Below are 20,349 nucleotides of genomic sequence, written 5' to 3'. Positions count from 1 at the left end.
AGCACAACACACAGCTGAGTTTCTACTCAGCACTGTTTCAACCTCATGGTGGGACACTTAATTACGAACAAACTATCTAAGCACATTCCAAATATGATGTTGGGTTTGAAAACATTCCTGCTTAGTTCCTGGCTTTTTTTTTCTTTTTCTTTTTTTTTTTTTTTCAACAAGTATTATCACATCTCCTGTCAGCATTAGGAAAACATGCCTGTACGAACAATGCAAGAGCTAAAGGTGGAAGAAAAATAAATACTTTTAGGTTCTTTAACTGGAGAGGTACACTTGCTTGAACCCTTTGACAGGTGAACAGTCCCAGGGCATTTTTTTAAGAAGTTACAGGGAAGGTACAACCTTTCAACACAAATTGCATGTACTTTACAATCTCATTCTACAGAGCAGTCCACCAAAAAGTAAAGAGCATATCAACATTTCAGCTCGCTTTGATTCAAAGTTCCAAGTCATTAGGTCAATTAGTAAGTCAAGTCTCAGCACAAGGTAACGGCTTCAAATAATCTCATCATGTGTGATCATTATCAACAATGCAATAGTATCTTTCACAAGAAAGTTGCAGAGTCTTTCCTCCTAGCATCTCTCCTTGTAATGAATTTCACTATTCACATTCATTTCATGGCCTTGTTTGAAATTTTGTAAGTCATTAGCTAAAGGAATTTTATGCACACTGAGTGAGCTTTAGATACCTACAACAACAGTGTTCATGTTGTGAAAAATTCCTCCCTCCATTCCCAGTACTGAAGCTGAACGAATTTACAACTTTCAAATGAGTCTGCTGGACTTAATATTGCATTTTAGATCCAATTTTCCCAGCAGAGAGTTTGACCTTTAATCTTCGGTGTTGAATTACTACAAATTCAATACAAATATAAGCTCCTGTGTGCTGACTTGAGTTTACCTTTGTTTTGCAGGAGACCTCTTTCTACATTCACTTTATGCAAGTTATTATTAGATTAGTGGCATTTTCTGGGTTTTAGAAGAAAATCCCTAGAAAGTTTACCTGCCCTTGTAACTTCTGAATGAGATAAAGAACAGCCTGCTTGTCGACTTTGTATTATCTGTTCTCCAGCATGACAATCTCATGCTGCTACAAGAAAACATTGCATTGTTTCCAAGCCTACTCCTTTCTCAGACCCAAACAGAAGATGTGTATCTCTCAAGCACTCAACAAAGGTGTGTAGGCAATAAGGAGTACTTTATATTGTGAGACTAACTCCTTTCAGTACACTAAGGTTTACACGTACGTTTTTGATGTGTCAGACAAGAGGTTTGGCTTTTTGATCTGTTCAACTGCTCTCTCAGGGATGGGCGGATATGCTCTCCTGAGTATATCCAGAGATGCCTGAGCTACATGGCCTTGCATTCTTTCACTTTCCACCAAAGCTTGTTGCTGCCTCATGACTAGTGACATAACCACACAACAGCTTTTTCCTTAACCCAATGTTAGTCTGTATAGGCCTGGCCCAATATCAAATCTGTCTACCTATTTATCTGTCTACTGTTACATGTTTTTTACCCTAAACCTCTTAAAACTAACAGCATCAGTTTGGGCAGCAGCAACAGGCAGTTAGGCCAGCAGCTCTGAGGGTGAGGTATCCTTTGCCATCTCAGATTAGGGAGACCTAGCTCAGCTGCCACTTGTGCAACACATCTCACTGCAGCCTAATTTGCCTCTCTTCCCCTTCTGACAGGATTTCACTACTCAGAGAAGAAAAACAATACTTGTTTCAAAGGAACAGGTCATATTGTATACTAGTCAAAAACCTTTGCAATCAGTCTGATTGATGAGGTTGAGCTGATTTAGACCTGCTAATGCTCTAATCTAGTCTGCTTAACACTTCTGAATTCCCTCCTTTGCAAAAACAGAGGTTATTTGGACCCAAGGTAAAATGAATGACCCATAATGCTATGGCAATGTGGTATCTCCCAAGAGTAAATTCAAAGAAAGATGCAGCTAGGTTTCTAAAATTTATAGAAAATCATGGGATGTTATTTTATTTTTATCTTTTTTAATTCTGTGATACAAATCGTACACATTCTTCCCTAAGACACCACAGGTTTTTTGCTGGACTTGCATGCAGCAACACAGGACAACATCAGCCTCAGAAATGCACTCAGGGATTACAAAGCCTGCAAAGAGCAGCAGGGCGATGCACTGTTTAGACAACCGGGATACCCTGGGCCACGTTTAATTTCCCTGTTGTAGATGAAAGGCCTTCCCCTGGAGCCTTTCTCTGCCAAGTGCTGAGTGCTGTCCCAGTGCAGCGTGCAAATTTCAGGGCTTGGCAGAGGAAAGGCAGCAGAAGATGGCAATGGGGGAAGGCAGCACAGTTTGACAGGATGGCGTACCAGCCACCTGGACACCTTCTGATAAGGTATCTAAATCACAGCAATTTCTGAGACCAGCAGAGCCCAGATGAATGGCAGGTGTGAGATTTATAGAAACTCCTTGCTATTCTGCAGCAACAAGTCCTTTGGAGAAGGAAGCTGTGAAGGGGGAAAGGAGGGGAACAATGAGGGAAAGAATAAAAGCCATAATGAAGAGCTGTCCTGTCTCCAGTCATAGGAACAATAGGGAACTGTAGGAAAGAAAGAAGAGAGTTCTTTCACCTTGATTTATTCTTCATTTTAATCTCATTTTACTTTTCTCTGGAAACCTTTCTCTCCACTTTCCTTAAACTTCAGCTCGGGAGGTGGTCTTGCCACTGGCAGATTTCCAGGCGAATCAAGTCAAGCCGCAGCTTAGATCAGCCCTGACAGCGTCTGCAGCACCAGTATTCTAATGTCAAAGTAACCAGGCAATTCTGGACTGCATTTTTCTTTTTGTAGCAACCCCCTTCCTTCCCCTTCTCTAAAGAATTCCTCAAGAGAAAGGGGAGAACATCTTTCCACTGCTTCACATGACTTCCTACACAAAACAAAAAGAGGCACAAAAGAACAGTGAATTTAATTTGTGCCGGTTTGGTAGCCTCAACAAGGCTGACAATCCCTAGTTGTAGCAATAATACTTTAGAGTTTTCAGAGTGGAATAGCCTAAATGCCTGCTTTTCTCAACAGCTTGATATAATTTTTCTTTGGAGACGTTCCCAAAAAAATCTAGCCAACACAAGTCTAAACGAACCATGTTCACTAGCTGACCAATGGCAGCCTGACATGACAAGGGACCCCAATAGCCTGGCAGAGTGTCACTAAAATAAAAACATATATATATCCTCACACATACATGACGGTCAATCACATGTTTCTGATTTCAAGACTGGAGCTGTGTTTTGTATAAAATCTTTCCAGATATGCTGCAAAGCAACATGTATTAATGGCTTTTTTATTGGCAACTACAGGTGAAAAAGTGTAAAAAGGGAAGAAAATGGCTTACAGTGAAGAACACATCCCTTTGTGTCTTGACGCTCTTCTCAAGGATCTGTTAGCTGCTGCTCAGGACTTCTCAGACCTTGTAATTCAATAATGTCTCAGAGGAACTATCATGGTCAGGATACCTGGTGAAGCATGACCCATCAGTCCTAAGTTAAAGAAAAAGGGAAAAAAGAAAAAAAAAAAGAAAAAAAAAACTTGAGTTGGAGTTCTTAGCTCAAACATAAAAAGAGTTAAAACAGCAAATAACAGTGAAATGAACTTGTGAGAAAGGGAGAGGGAACTGTGTAGCTTTTTGTGGTCATCAGCTATAGCACCATTTGTGTTTGCCCAGAGTGTCCAGGGCAATGGACTATATTTCACTTCAAGCTGCAGATAGAATTCATTAATCCTGACAAAGAATAGACATAGTTCTGTTGCCTCTCTGGTAAGACAGGTTTGATCACGTAAGTGATGCTTATACAGAACTCTCTCAAGGAACAGTGAGATTCCCTCTGCCAGATCATGCTGTTGCTCCTTGCTAAAACAGACAGACAGTGAGTAGACGTGGACTATGAAGTTGTTTTCACTCTTACTTTCCAGGGCCTCTATTTGCAGAGGAAATCTGGACTCTCTTCTCCTTTCCTCTATATAACATTAAGTTTTCACCATTTCAGTATCACAGTTCATACCTTATATAAGAAAAAGGAGTGGAGATAGACCAAAATAACCTTTCCCTCAAATATTATGCAAGGTTATTCAACAAGATCAGAGGAGCAGCAAGAAACATCTTGAAAATATTTATGTCATTAAATGAACCCCCAGGCTTCATTATGCAGTCTACCTCTGAGTCAGTGCCAATTCCCTTTGATAACTCTCTATCCATCTATCTGAAAAAAATATACACATTATCCTACAAAAAATTATATGAAGTATAATAATTTTGTCCAGTAAACATGCAGAACAAAAGCCTCTTTGGAACAACACCACTGTTTTCCAAGCCTAAAACACAGCTTAAGGATCTTTATCATTCTATCTTGTAGTGTTCGCAGCTGTGAGAAGTGTAACCTAGATAATAATGATGTGATAATGCTACAGAAACCTGCTGGTAGAAGAGCAACTCCTCTGACAGCTAATTTATTCTATGCAGCTCAATCATTATTCCTTATTTCTCTGCTGCAAGATTTATTAACCATTGTATCACAGTTTACTAATTCAAATAAACTGTTTAATAAAAGTCACAAATTTCACTTTGCACAAAAAAAATTCCAAACAGATTCTGGGATGCAATTTGTTTCCAAATATAGTTCACAATTTCATCTTTAACTTCTGTAATTTAGTTCTCATAAGCAGTGTTCCTACATTTCCTGGAGTTCCATATTCTCCATCTATACGCAGATGAGTAACCGCACCTGATGTGTGTAAATTTTCTGAGTAACATTTCTCCATAAGGGGATGCTCAGACTTTGTTAGTGCCTCTATATAGCATAAGGAAAGGTTCTCCCCTCCACTGTTACTAGGTAGAATGGGACATAGAAAAGTTCAGAGAGATACTTTCAACAGCAAGAAACACATCTTGTGGAGCTCTCTACTATGCAGTGAGGCTTTCTTCTGGCCAAACTGCAGCAAATCAATTCACAGACTGTTTTAATATATTATGGCAATTAAATCTGGGTGGAAAATACATTTTTCATCTTTTTTCATCTTGCATAAAACAGTGAAGTTTTGAAAAGATGTCCAATCCTAAATTGGCTGAAACATCAATATCTCAAAAACAGTTTGAACTAAATATACAAAGATAAGAAATTATGTCTCTGGGTCAAAGTATTATGAACTCCTTATGTTTGTATTTCTTTTCCTATTTTTGACAACCTTTGTCTTTGCTTTTTTAACTATATTTGGTTGGCTTCTCAAAAGGAAGAGAAACTTCATATCTGGAAAAAAAAAGTTTTATTTAGAAAATATAAAAAGTATATCTATAAAATTTTATTAGAAAAGTGAAAAAACAACAAACTGCCCAAAATATAAGGTCTCTTCAAAAAGTTACAAGTTCAAAAAAAAAAAAAAAGGAAAACAAAACAGCCACAAGTAAAATTTAGTATTTCCCAACTAAAAGTTCTCCTTAAAAGTTCCAGGCCAGCACTACATCTAAGTAAGATTTTTGTCCTTCCATCAGTTTCTCATTGACAAGGGCTGTCACACTCTTACTGACCCACCTTAGAAATACAGGCAGAAGAAAGATGCCTCCCCAGGGTCCTTCCTCAAGCAATGTGATTTCCCCCATTAGTGGAGAGGTTTGCAGGGACTGTAAGTCACTCCAGCTCTTATCCCCTGCCTCCCATCTCCTTGAGGACTGTTCTCAATCCTAACAGATACACCCCTGTCCTGCTACTGACTCTAGCAGCAACTTTTTGGAAAAATATAAAGACAACTCAGCCTTCCATAGTGAGAAATTACGTGAGTGCTGAGGAGCTCAAACATCTACCCACCAGAGTCGTAACACCCTGACTTTAGTAGAGAGAAATGACACAAGCACCTGGGCTCCTTTGTATGACCAGAAAGGACAAATTAAGCCTGGATCAATGAGGAACAATTTGTGTGTCTCTGTTTATGGACAGAAAGGTCTGAGCATGTTTCTTTCTGCTTCTTTTGAATTAATAAAAGCAATGTAATAATTGTCCTTGGGAGAAAGGTAAATGAGGGGGAATAATAGATGTAAAGAATCATACTGGCACTGCAATGAAATATATCTACAGGAATCAAGGCTGTTAGTCTGCCTTTATGGCATCCTTATATCTGTCCTTCATGATATTTTGCTGGTAAATGCCACTCCTTTTTCATTATGACAGTGCATCCCAGCTGGTGATTGATCTGTTGTTGAAAGCTACTTACACAAGAAATACTCCTCCTTGTGAAAGAGCCTTTACAGCATGTTTACTAAGTAGTACGTGGTAAGAATTTCTTTCCAGATAAAAAATGCAGTTCCTGTAGGGATTAAGAATATACAGCAAGTTTCCATTTCTCTTTCTAATACCTATATAAAAATAAGAACAAGGAACTATCATGCATGTGATACACCATCACCTTCACAGCAATCACAGACAAAAGGACTGGTGTCATTTAATGAGTAACAGTATAGCCTCTTGCAGCTCCAGATCACTTAGAGGCATCTCAAGAAAATACAGTCTGGGACTGATCTTTTGACTGAAAGAACTTGACTAATCAAAGTGAAAGCAGACACAGCTACAAGCGAGATAGAAGTATTAAAGTATTCCCAACCTGTTGGAGAACACTTGTGGAGTTGGGGATACTGCTCGAAGCAGAAATATGTACACTGTGCGACAGACCTTCAGGTAAGTCATAGCAGTCCAGACTGAATTCCACAAGTCTTTTTTCCTCGTGGCCTAAAATGCTCTGCTGCTAAGAGATCTGTAAGTCACTCCTGCTTTATGTATGCTTCAGAAGGAACCACAGACCTGCCAGATTTTGAGACCAAACACTGAACAGATTAGACCATCCTCCACACAAGTCAGAGCTCTGCCAGTTAGTGCAAGCTTGTGCAAAACGCTCTCCCACCTTCTGAGGACATCCAAATTCATATGCAGGAAGGTTAATCCTGTTGACAACAAAGGCTGGGATTGGAAATTTAACTTCCCACATCACGATCCTTTTAAGGACCACAAAACCCAGGACAGAAAATCATGTTTAGAAATTTTACAGAATCATAGAATATCCCGAGTTGGAAGGGACCCATAAGAATCATCAAGTCCAACTCCTGGCACCACACAGGTCTACCCAAAAGTTTAGACCATGTGCCTAAGTGCACAGTCCAAATGCTTCTTAAATTCAGACAGGCCTGGTGCAGTGACTACCTCACTGGGGAGCCTGTTCCAGTGTGCAACCACCCTCTCGGTGAAGAACCTCTTCCTGATGTCCAGCCTCAACTTCCCCTGCCTCAGCTTCACACCGTTCCCGCGGGTCCTGTCACTGGTGATAACGGAGAATAGGTCCCCTGCCCCTCCACTCCCCCTCGTGAGGAAGCTGTAGACCGTGATGAGGTCCCCCCTCAGCCTCCTCTCCTCCAGGCTGAACAGGCCCAGTGACCTCAGCCGCTCCTCATACGTCTTCCCCTCTAGGCCCTTCACCATCTTCGTCGCCCTCCTCTGGACACTCTCCAACAGTTTAATGTCCTTTTGTACTGTGGTGCCCAGAACTGCACACAGTACTCGAGGTGAGGCCGCACCAGCGCAGAGCAGAGGGACAATCACTTCCCTCGACCGACTAGCAATGCCGTGCTTGATGCACCCCAGGCTACGGTTGGCCCTCCTGGCTGCCAGGGCACACTGCTGGCTCACATTCAACTTGCTGTCAACCACAACCCCCAGATCCCTCTCTGCGGGGCTGCTCTCCAGCATCTCATTGCCCAGTCTGTACGTATAGCCAGGGTTGCCCCGTCCCAGGTGCAGGACCCGGCACTTGCTTTTGTTAAACTTCATGTGGTTGGTGATCGCCCAGCTCTCCAATCTGTCCAGATCTCTCTGCAAGGCCTTTCCACCCTCATCCGAGTCCACAACTCCTCCAAGTTTGGTGTCGTCAGAAAATTTGCTCAAAACACCTTCTAGTCCTACATCCAAATCATTTATAACGACATTGAAGAGGACTGGCCCTAAAATGGAGCCTTGAGGGACCCCACTAGTGACCATCCGCCAGCCAGATGTGGCCCCATTTACCACAACCCTTTGAGCCCTGCCCGTCAGCCAATTGCTCACCCATCCTACGATGTTTTTGTTAAGTTGTATGCTGGACATTTTGTCCAGTAGGATCCTATGGGAAACTGTGTCAAAAGCTTTGCTGAAGTCCAAAAAGATCACATCAGCTGGTTTCCCTTGATCGACTAGATATATGATCTTACCATAGAAGGAAATCAAATTCGTTAGGCAGGACCTACCCCTCCTGAACCCATGTTGGCTGGGACCAATGACTGCATTGTCCCCCAGGTGCACTTCAATAACTTCAAGGATCATCCTTTCCATAGTTTTACCAGGCACTGACGTGAGACTGACAGGCCTGTAATTGCTAAGGTCTTCTTTCTTACCCTTCTTGAAAATTGGCACAACATTTGCCAGCTTCCAGTCCACTGGAATCTCTCCAGATTCCCAAGATCGTTGAAAAATAATTGAGAGAGGTCCCGCGATGACGTCTGCCAGCTCTTTAAGCACCCTGGGATGAATCCCACCCGGACCCATGGACTTGTATGGATCCAGGTGGAGCAGCAAATCCCGCACACGTTCAGGGTTGGTTTGGAGTTTGTCATTCCCACCGTCATGGTCCTCCAGCTCAGGGTACCCTGGGTCCCGAAGCCCATCATCAGTGTTGAAGACAGAGGCGAAGAAGGCATTAAACGTCTCTGCTTTGCCTATGTCATTGTCTGTGAGGAGACCCTCCCCATCTAGTAGCGGACCTGTTTTCTTTGGTTCTCCTTTTTCCGTTCACATATCTAAAAAAACCTTTTTTATTGTCTCCCACAGACATGGACAGCTTCAACTCTAGTTGGGATTTGGCCACACGACTTTTCTCCTTACAGACACGAACAGCATCCCTGTATTCCTTCCTCGTCGCCTGACCCTCCTTCCAGCAGCCGTACACTTTCTTTTTTCGCCTAAGCTCCAGTAGAAGATCCCTGGTCAGCCAGGCCGGCCTTCTGCCCCGCCTGCCTGACTTCCAATATGTTGGAATCGCCTGATCTTGTGCTTTTAGGAGGCAGTGCTTAAAGATGGACCAGCACTGATGGACGCCAATGCCTTCAAAAGCAGTTTCCCAGGGGACCTTGCTGACTAGTTCCCTGAGCAGCCTGAAGTCTGCTTTCCCCATATCCAGGGCTGAAGTTTTGGTGGCCACCCCGAACAGGAACCTGCCTCCATTCCCCACTTTGGCTTAGGTCCCCTCCTGCTGCCTGGCGGGATGAGGGAACTTTTGTCTTCTGCGTAGCAGGAGACATTTGTGCTATGGCAGGCTCGTGAGTCTGTCTCAGAGAGGCCAGAGTACACCTCACACCTCCACCAGTCAATTTCCCTCTCCCCGCCCTGTTTGTCCGCGCTCCCTAGGGGCTGCTTTTGAATGGCCGGGGAGGGGGCGCTGCTGGCTCCGCCTACGCCTCGTCAGCCTCCCTCGTGAGGGCTGCCGGGTGCTGGCGGCTCCCTCAGCTGCTTCAGGTGTCCTCGATGCTGAAAAAAAGCCCTGCCTGTCTCGATCCCCCGCTCTGCTGCAGAACGCGTCTGCCCCGGAGCCGATCGCCTCGGCAATTTTTTTTTTTTTTGTTCACTGGTGGCCTGAATCAGAAATACTTCTGCAAATCAAGAGGGCCCCAAAGGCTGAAGTCTGCAGGGTGAGTTCCTACACATGCCACTTGCTGACATTATTTATGTAAACTGCATACAAGATGAATACATTGAAGTACCTTTGTCGCATTGATGGAAAGACTGATGTCATCAGAAGAGTTGGAAATTTCAAATACACGTTTTCTGTGATTCTGCAGGCATCAAGCATTTTTTTAACCCCAAAGACCATTCACAGCAGGCCTTGTTACACAGCTTCAGGCTAATTTCCGATGGTAGTGTCTTGACACTATGCTTCATTCACTGCCTACCTTCTGGCTTCTGCTGGAGGTCATAAAAAGCCATGCAGTCCAGATTACAAGATCTTGGTGGGGTCCTGCAAGAGGCACAAGAGCATCTGCTCTTTCAACCAGGGCCACAGGCACTGGCAGCTAAGCAAGCAAAAACAGAAAAAAAAAGAAAACAGAAAAGCAGAGCTAGAGGGCAAGCTACAAAAAAAAAAAAAAAATCAAGCTGAAGCTTCAAAGACACAAAAAAGAGAGAATGAATTTATTTCATTCAGGAATCTATTCTCCCGTCATATTGCATGAAGCACCATAAGTCTCTTGGGATCCCGGAATACTAGAAGTTAGGCGCCCTTAATTTTCACTTAGAAGTATTACTAGGTCCTGAGAACATCCTTTTATTGGTTTCTCTCATACAGTCTCGGGGCAAAGACCCTGCCACTCTTTCACAGAAATTCATTGTATGTGCCTCTCTTCTTCATAGTAGTTCACTTTTGCAGAAGGGGAACTGTAGAGCTACTCTGACTAATCCCCAGGGGGACGCAATAGTGGATGAAAATAACATTCAGGCTTCATAGCAGTTCTTAGTACAATTAATTTTTGCTCGAGGTAATGCAAGAATCAATAGAATGTGGGGAACTGTTGGGAAAACCTCTCATTTGTTTGTCCTGTATCAGTCCTTTTGGATTTTCAGTCCACTATAAAAGTAGGAATATGTGAGCGAGGTCACGTGAAACCTACACAGAAACAACAAAAGCAGTTGCAGTTTGACACCAAGTCTCTGAATAAAACAAAATTTCTGAATCAGACTAGCAGGGAGCCACCTATTCCAAACAACAAATACAGAGGTCCAACTTGTAATTAGCTTCCAACATCAACCAAGATCTCATTTCTTTGAGAATACTTTCTTGAGAATAAAATACAGCTTTCATGGGTAGGAAAGAAACATTAGTTTTGCTAAGAAAATTACAATGCTTTGCTCAAAAACAAACAAACAAAACGCTTTCCCTAAGATAAAAATGCTCAACTTTGCCCAAAAAGTCCTTCAGCAAGAGCAAAGTTTCTCCATGTATCAATTCCACAACACTTCAGTTGTGCAGGTTTAGAACTTAGGACTTGCAAACAGGAAATGGGTCCAGTGTTAAACACAGACTGCTTCAGATATTCTTGCTTTTGGCTCTTCTGTTATTACAGGGACTCAGATGAATCTCTGAAAAGCACATCTGGCCTTACAGTTTAAAAACAAAGAATTTTTAAGCACAAATTCCTATCCTTTTCCTTGGAAAAAAAAATAGACAAAAGAGCAGACCTCCCTTTTTGTAGAACTGTGGAAAATGAATAAATTGTACAGTTTGTAAAGTCAGAATACATTTGATGGCATGTGCTACGTATGGTGTCAGGAGATGAATATTAATGAATTTGAACTTTGTAAGTATTACATCTATTAATCAAACTTAAATCGTTCTATTTCTGTTTACCAACGTTAGCTTGGGCCTTCCTAGAAACAGACCATCCCATGTTTAACCTGGGAAGCCTTCAAGGTGCAATGGCAATCCCTTTCAAATCACTGCAGTGGTGAAAAAATGAGCCACAGTCTTAGGCAGTTGTTCTCTCCCTTAACAACTTCTTTACCACAGTTTCGAGGAGAAAAAAAAAAATAAAAAGTACCCACTTCTTCCTGCCGCTAATAGATGTTTCTTTTTCTTCTTTGTTCCCTCCCAAAGGTGAATAACATTAACTGTGAACCCTGAGAGCAAGCAGGAAAGGTGGTTACTCTATTGAGAGCGTTTCATCTGTTTCTTAACAAACGCAGGTATATATTTTCCTGAGTTTGGCTGAGACACAATGTCAGCTACCACGCTCTTTCCATTGGCCCAGCACCTCCATCCATTATTTTGCTAGCAGCATCAGCTCTCAAGGAAAAGACTTGCTATTACATATTTTGAGGGGTTGTAATTTTCCCTGAACTTGATGATTATGAGGCTTCAGGGTTTCTGAAAATATACATATTTTGCCATATCTTGCCTAACAAAATTTCTTTGAATATTAACTGAGATTTCATACCAAACTGAAGTGTCCTACTATATTATTTTTGTAAGACAATTTTGGTTTGTATTTTTGACATTTGACCAAAATTACTCCTGAAATTATGGTTTTGTATTTGTAGTACTCTTATAACAGATGATTTGCAAAATGTAATATACAAACCACAATGGCAAATTCACTGTTATTGTTAAAAACTTGGAATAAAAGAAATATTCTGAACTGAGAAAGCAAAATCAAAATTCTGTGGTGCATCTCAGTATCTCTGTAACCACATTTGGGCATAATAATAAAGTTTGATACATTCTTTGATACTTGATGCTTCTCCCCAGATGACAGAAAGCACTAAATCCATGACATTTTGCTAATTAACTTGAACACTGCATTTAATAATCTGAGTAAGCACAACATAAGCATGTGTTATTGATATTCTCCAAGAGTCTGATGCATGAAAATGACTGAAAGTACTTCTGAAAATAATTTAAAGGCAAAGGCTAGTTTGTTATAGCCTAGATGTTAGGCCTATATTACACAACTGTACTGATGCATTTTGCATCAACTCTAAGGTCCACAAAACCCTGATCCATCCATGCAGGAGTCTGAGCGCTGTGACAAGCAGCACCTTCGTGACCACCTTCAAGAAATGACACTGTATTTAGACAAACTGTAAGAGATGACGTGAATGAAGGAATAGCTTTTATCAGTAGATAGGGTTTCATAAGAATTTTAATTTGCATGTTTTCAATTAGCTTGTTTATTTTACCATGCATACTCACTTGTAATTGTGGTTTTGCCACATTTAAATAGCATTTGATAATTAGTAAATTACAACCTGTCAAATCACACACAAACCATACGCAACATGAGCACTCTTGGCTTCATTTTTCCAACAGCTTTAACTCAGGACATCTGAAAAAACATAGGATATAACCCTCCTTTCACGGAATATTTGGGATACGGAGTAGCTCGATTGGTCGTTTCAAAAACTGAACGATCCACTTTGTGTTCAAGTCAAAATTGTTGTGTTAGGGGAAAAATATTTTCCTATCACAACAATCCAAGTAGAAATTTATGACAGATAACCTGATAAATCCATCAACATTCAGACTTGCATAGAGAAAGCCAGAGACACAGATTGATCAGCCTTGGCTTGATTGATGCTGCCTCGGCTGTAAGTCACTGTACCTACTGAAATACAGTGATGAATCTAGGCCAGGAAATTTAAGCAGTTGCTTTGTCCTTAAATATGAATACTACCTGTCCTTATAAACATGATCAAAAAATTTCCATCTTCAGATAGCATTGTGTTTAGTAAATGTTAGGCACAATCTCTCCAGATTCCATCAGTCCCAACAAACAGATACACACTGACTGTAACAGCCTCTTGGACATCTAACTCCAATGCAGACTTTTACACTGTGGATACAAAAGTCTGGAGAGATGAACCCCACCAAGTACATGTGTATTCTCCAGCCAGAGCACCCCTCACTGCCTGTGTGTGAACATGCATGCCAGCTCCACTTACTGTTCACTAATCACTTCCCTTGGTGAGCAAACTCACCTTGCTCAGCTCCTGCCTCAGTACAAGGGCTGGACACACCTTCAGAAGATCCCTGAAGGGCCCACAATTGTGAACGTGGCCAGGGCAAGCTACCTGGTCTTGAGGCACGGTCAGACACTGTTGCTATCAGCGTCGACAACTGTTACGAGTTTCTCTTCATATGTAGAGATGCATTTTCAGATACTGACCAGAAAAAAACACTGGGAATGGGAGCAGTCATTTCATGGAAGACCTCACCTATGCTTTATTCTGGAATAATAATAATTTAAACAAGTAATAAATATTTCTCCAGTTTGGAAAAGCAGTATTTATTTCCATCAACAAATAAGTCTTGTTTCCAGTCACATCTGTATTGAATAATGGGAGGAGTGTTTTAAATTTCTGTATTATTTCTTTATTTTTTTCCAGTGAGTTCTTCAATAGTATCTTTTTAAGGCCTTGGTATTTCTAAGAGTTGTGTGGCAGTTTATGATACCACATTTGCTTGTAAGAAAAATACTCCCTCTTACAGTCTCAGGCAAACCAAATGTAAGCCAATCATTTCATTTTTTAATGCCTCAAGTTACTTACAGATGGATACGTTCCCTGAAGTGAATCCAGTGAGCTTTTAGTTCTAAAATACACAAGATACAGGACTGAGATTTAGCCTCAAGCCCTTTCCCTCAATGGTTGTCAAAATAAAGTATAAGAAATGTCTCCTGAAAATGTGTCTGAGATGAAGTTAAGACATTTCATACTATAGAGAGTAGCTAAACTGGGAAGATTCCCTTGTTTCAGGAAAAGAGGAGCCAGTTTCCCTTCCTTTTAGAAACTCTGACAGTCTAAGAGGAGTCTAGGTCATATTCAATTGTGCATATTATTTTAACAGATTGTCTTCACAGCAGGAAGGATCTTCTTGTTTTTAAAATAAATTCTTAACAGCTTCAATTGTGGCCACCTACAGACCAGATTTCATGCAAAATCAAGAGTCCATGTTTGAAAGGAGAAAAAAGGATATGAGAAAAAAGGAAGCTGTGAAGGGAGATAACGAAGTCCGTAACTAACTGTAAGACGTATGGATCAAAACAAGCTACAACTTTACAAGAGAAACAAATACAAAAAACAAAAGAGCTGATAAAAGGAAAGTGAATTACTTGTACGATCCTTTTAAATACACAGAAAATACATTTTCAAAAAAGGTCTGCCTGATGCTGGGCTACTAGTTCAGGCAGTCTTCCTAAATGTAGCTTTGATTTCAAAAGAATTGGGGATGTTCCCAGACACAAAGTGGGGATGCAGATCTTTTCTTCCCTTACCAAAGGAGAAAGAAGCACTGCCATTTTTGAAAATGTGTGGAATATGAGGCAGCTGAGCCAAACACTGACAAACACCGAGTGAAATTTCAGGCAATGATTCTGCATGTTATGCCTTTCTGCTTAAACTCTCTGAGTACTACCAAAGTGGGAGGTGGTTGTGCACGTATCTCACCGTTGTGTGCCTCTGCTGCACACGTCACTTCAGCATTTTATCTCTATCCTTAAAAAGGAGCATCCAAATCAATACAAAAAAATCAGGTCAGACAACGTAATCTAAAACCCAGATTAAAATACTTTGGAGAAACCGATTAGTTTTAAGCCAGCAGTGGGAGGGCCAGCATCAATACCTGGGAGAAGTTGAAACATGGACTAGAAAGCAACAGAAAAAGGTGAGACCTCTCCTGTCGGCAGCTGAATGGATTTAGATTGGGGAAAAACCCCTTCATCCTACATGTAGCTAGAAGCTTCCAGGAGTGTTCACAACACAAACTTAAGCATTTTCCAGGCAAATGTGGTGCAGGAGGCAGCCCCAAAACTGTTCTGCTCACCAGCCCATTAAATTAAGTGAGCCTCAAAGAAAGCACACAATGGTATGACAGGAGTACTTCGCACAGGAGCTGTCACTGCCATCCAATTTAAACGTGATCAAGCACCTTCAAACAAGGGAAGATAGCTTTCGGTGAAAGGAATAAGGAGATTAAAGATAGTTTGATAAACAGAAAAAAGAAATCTACCACATAAAAAATTGCTTGACTGGGGAAGACAGGTATAGGGATTCTTTTCTAGTTTGATTTGCTTTTCATCTAAACAAGCCAGGCCCCACCTATATCTGAACATTATTAGGAAAATCTGTTCTTTAAAGTCTTCTATGACATGTCAACTTAAGAAGTGCATAGTCATATGAAAAGACCCGCAAATAACTGCATTTTAGGTGACCACCTGACCCCTCACTCTCTAAATTGATAAACAAACAAACAAAAATCTAGCATTGACTTTACTGTCTTGTTTATTTGGGGGGAGGGAAGTGTTGAAAGACAAAGAGAAACATAGCTAACAGCTCAACATATGAGCCAGTAGAGTACGTAAAGGCAGTATAAAAGCTAGATGAGCCCTGTATAGCACATACGACCAAAGGCTGAAAGTAGTACAGTGATGGGGGAAAAAAGGAGAAAAGAGGAGAAACAGTAATCATAAAATGTTTATCATTCTAAATCCTAGACTGCCTGAGAGAAGAAAATTAAAGTTGGCCACATTTTAGGGAATGGGTTTGCTCAGCAAGGCGGAAGAAATTTTGGATGCCCTAACTGAAAAAATCTGCTTTTTTTTTCTATACCATTGGAGTTCAAAATGCCACACTTCTTCATCTTTCCTTTTCTTAAAACTCTGCATAGTTCCCTGTGCTTTGCAGTTATCTCTCTGCTTTGTGCCTTTCCTGCAGTAGTAGCAAGCATGGCTTTAAAAAAGGAGAAAAAAAAAAATAAAAAATACTCCACAACACAATGAAATGGGAAGGCACCGATATTTCTATCCACATGAGATAAACACTCTGAGTTTTGACAAAGATCATAGTCCATTTCACTCACATTTGAAGAAATCAATACAGGAATTACCAGCTGATCAATACATATGAAAAAAAAAAAATGGGTTTGATTCGCTATTTAGTGGTGCTGTGTGAAAGAGGGCAAGTCGGTAAGCTGCACCTCCATCTCCAACAATCACTGACATACGGGTGCCAGGAATTCAGACCCATTATGTGACACCCAGTGTCCCGCCCTGCCTCCGACCTCTGACAGCGGCCTCCCTGCCCCGAGCAGAAGGCAGCAGCAGCCACTTCTGTCAGGCCCTTTCCACTTAGCATCTGACTCCTTCCGAGGTGCCTCCCTGTTCCCTAGGCAATGCAACGTCACTGGGGAAGCCCTGAGTCAGCTAACTAGGATGTGGACCCTACATACAAAGAGAACTAAATGCAGGATATCCCAGGTAAACCCTACATACTGTAGGAGAATATCATGACTACCTGGCAAGTCCCTTTCACGAAGGAACCTGTTCTGACCAGCAATGTCATCCCAGGTCCAAGGGGAGTGAGTTTCCTCTCATGACAGATGTCTGCATGTAATTATTCCCAAATAGCTGCCTCCAGGCTGCTCCCCTGACTGCCATAGTCTCAGAATTGAACCACAGAAGCCAGCTAATAAGCTGGGAGCTGCCTGAAGGCAGCCAGCTGAGCAGGGAGGCATCTCTCTGAGCTAGCAGAGAGTTCTGAGGACAAATCTGAAATCTCATCCTTTCCAGAAATTAAAGATAGACGAATATATTTGCCTTTGAGGAATCTCTAGTCCATTTCTTCTCCCACATAACCATTTCCTTTAACTACTTTCTTCAAAAGCCAAGAGAAAGCCTCTCCTTCCTTTCATTCAAAATGCATCAACACCCTCATCTTGGTGGTCTTCAGTATCTGAGTGTTTCAAGCACTCACAGAAAAAAAACAGAGGAAGTGTATTAATTTACTGTCTTGGCTTTATTAGGCACACATCTGTGCACTCAGTCTTTCAAGTGACTACTGTAACAAAGAGGCCACCTCTACCCTCAGAAGCAGGGCTGAGGAACTCTCACTGGCCAGCATCACCCACCAGCAGGACTGGGCTGTATGCCTGGGGATCTTTAGCCTTTGACATAGACCCTCTCCATATCGGCAGTTCAGTCTTGTGAGCCCTTCATGCAAAATAAGACACTCAGCTGAAGGGAACGACTCAGTTGACCAAACAGTCCCATACAATGAAGCATAAAAGCTCATCTACCATCTGCATTTTTTAAAATGGTGAGTGAATGGGGAAAGAGGGAAACAGTAATAACGTCTGAAACCATGTTAGGGATCTGTTCAAGCAGATTTGAAAATTACTGTCTGGAAATGAGCTGGTTGCTCCACCTGGAGCTCCCCCCCCCCACACACCATTTCTGGGAAAAATATATTTATATATATGTTTTAAGATGGCACTTTGTAAACCTTGCATAGAGCCAGCTGCACTCTATCATATCAAATTCTCTTCTACACTGATTCTCCCAGAAAGGTTTCATCAACTTACAAGCAGCTAGGTTGTAGCTTTATTTCCCCTTAGGATTCTGCTATGTGTCAAGTAAGAAATTGAGACTAAACAAGAAAACGTGGAGTAAAGTTTAAGTACCTCTACTGCGAAAACTGTTAAATGAGAAACAGGCATTGCAGACTACAAGTGTCAATTAGGTACTGGTTCCACTGGGAAATGACATTTTCACATTGTTTCTGCCTTCTGGTTTGCTGTTGATAAATCTGGGCTTAGAAAAGTTATCTTCTAGGTACATGCATTCTTGATGTCTTTCCTATGTAGGCCTGTCAGCACAGGCATATCACAGCTAAACTTGTTTGTCCATATCATTTGTAATTAATCAAAAAGTTAAAACACTGTAATAAAAATATCCATTTGCTTCCTCACTTGCTGCAAATCTGGGGTATTCCACTGTCAGAAAGGAGTAGCAATTCCAGAAATCTCTGGCTTCTGGCACCAAAAAAAATATTTCAGTGAGATCTGAACTGTGATTGACAGATAGGTGCAAAGCAGCCCTGAAAGTCTCTCTTATAGATTGTAAATTGCATTGCCTTTGCAAAAAGAAAAGGAGTTGGAATGACTGGGAGGCAAAACATCCAGCAAGTGCTTTACAAAGTCTGGTGAATTCCAAAAACTGAGCATAATGTCACATGCTTCCAAAAGTGCTTTCTAGGAACTTGACTCTTCCTTAATAACACAGCCTCTCCTATGTTAGGCATGTAATTGCTGTGAAAGTGCAGTGGTCCTACTGTCTAGCAAAGATAGGATCAGAAGAGAAGTATCATCCCTGACAACACTCTGCTGCAAGAGCGGCTTTCAGGGATGGGAGATGCTCTGTTCCAAACCCCACAGAAGACAGACTTAAAAGGTTTTGAGCTCAGTGCTGAAGCCTTTGCAACAATAACAAATCAGTCCATACAGAGACCTAGTTTATGAAAAATGGCTGATTGACTCCCGAGTGGCTGAAACAGTGCAGCTGAAATTGAAATTTGGTCTTCTAATTCTATCTCCATATACTATTGTAATCCCATCAGTCTCCTTTCACCACTCACTCCTGGACTCCTCCAGCCTGAGATTTCTTTTTTCGCTTAACCCGACACTCACATCTGAAATCAGAAAAGAAACCTCTTCATGGAACCTGTGGTGTCATGTCATTGTGCTTCCTGAGGATGAAAACACCCTCCTGCACCAGCACCCGGATCACTGGAATGCAGTGCCATCAACACTACAATGGATGTTTCTGTTGCTTCTGCATTCCAAATGGACTGTGAATTTGACAAGCTCCTGTCATAATGGCAAATATTTCCAACAAACTTCAGAGCTAATATATTCTGATCCCTACAGAGCAAATTTTGAAAAAGAAAAGTATATTAATGTACAGCTCAGGATTGGATAAAAAAGGCAGAGCTCTCTGCAGAGAGGAACGTAACAGGGAACATACGAAGACAGAGGAAACTGATTTTCAAAACGTTCAAACATACGTTGTGCCTAAAGCAAAGCTAACATTTCCTCTTCCCAAATGCCATGAAATTGCAAGGAAACTTGGGAACACGTAGCTGAATTAGAACCCTTGAAGACTTTGGCAGAAGGCCTATTCAGTTACTGACAAATTAAAAGTTTAGAGTTTCCCTGCAACATCTCCCCACCTCCCCACTGTCACAGAAAACAGGAAAGCCTGACTAAGTCCCATGCATATCAGTAGGTGTTGGAAAGTAACAAAACACTTGTTGACTCAGAAAAGGCAAGCAGGCATGGACAGAACCAGAGAAAAGCCACAGAAACCCTCCACAAAGAAGGAATAAAATCTGCAGATTCAGAGCCGTGCGGGAATGACAGACGGTGTTCCAGTAAGGCAGGCTCACCTGTGAGTTGTTCTTGCTCTCCAGGGACCACATAGTAAGGGATTCTTGGCTAAGTATCACTGTGGTAGAAATGCAAACACAGTTACGTAATGGGATTTTTCCTCGTAAGTGCTGCCATTGTGCAGAACACAATTAAAATAAACTTTGCAAGGAAATGGAAGTTCAGTATGCTGTGCAGCAGAAGACAGCATCTTTTTATGCAGTCAGCAGCCTATGCTGTTTTGTTTAGTTACAGCCTCCAGATAACTGTGTTTCTGCACTTGCGGACAGCCAAAATTAAGCCTTTATATTGTGGGACTGACACTGATTGGCTAGTGAAATACTTCGCTGACCAAGGTTTTGATTTGGAGTTTGCTCCTTTCATTAATCCAAGATAACCGCAGTGCATTTGGTGTTCGGATCTAGCACTCTGTGCATGCTTTTGGGAAACAGGAGCTACCAACACTCCTGGGTCTGGTCTGGCCTAACACCTCTTGGCCTGACAGTAAAAGCCAGTTCTGCTTTTTATTTTACTAGACTTCAAATT

At 41.5% G+C, this 20,349-nt stretch overlaps 1 long non-coding RNA gene across 7 annotated transcripts in view; it reads right to left on the bottom strand.

Annotated features, from left to right (window-relative positions):
- The window catches only part of LOC106031698 (uncharacterized), a 524,145-nt gene that overhangs the window by 415,968 nt on the left and 87,828 nt on the right, over positions 1-20,349 (bottom strand). For all 7 annotated transcript variants that reach the window (XR_010832897.1, XR_010832893.1, XR_010832898.1 and 4 more), the window contains one exon: positions 3,386-3,530. This is a non-coding gene — a long non-coding RNA (uncharacterized lncRNA). The remainder of the gene's footprint in view (positions 1-3,385; positions 3,531-20,349) is intronic.

This window comes from Anser cygnoides, chromosome 7 (genome assembly GCF_040182565.1).
Source record: "Anser cygnoides isolate HZ-2024a breed goose chromosome 7, Taihu_goose_T2T_genome, whole genome shotgun sequence".
NCBI classification, from domain to species: Eukaryota; Metazoa; Chordata; class Aves; order Anseriformes; family Anatidae; genus Anser; species Anser cygnoides.
This window is presented reverse-complemented; position numbering and strand designations above follow the sequence as displayed.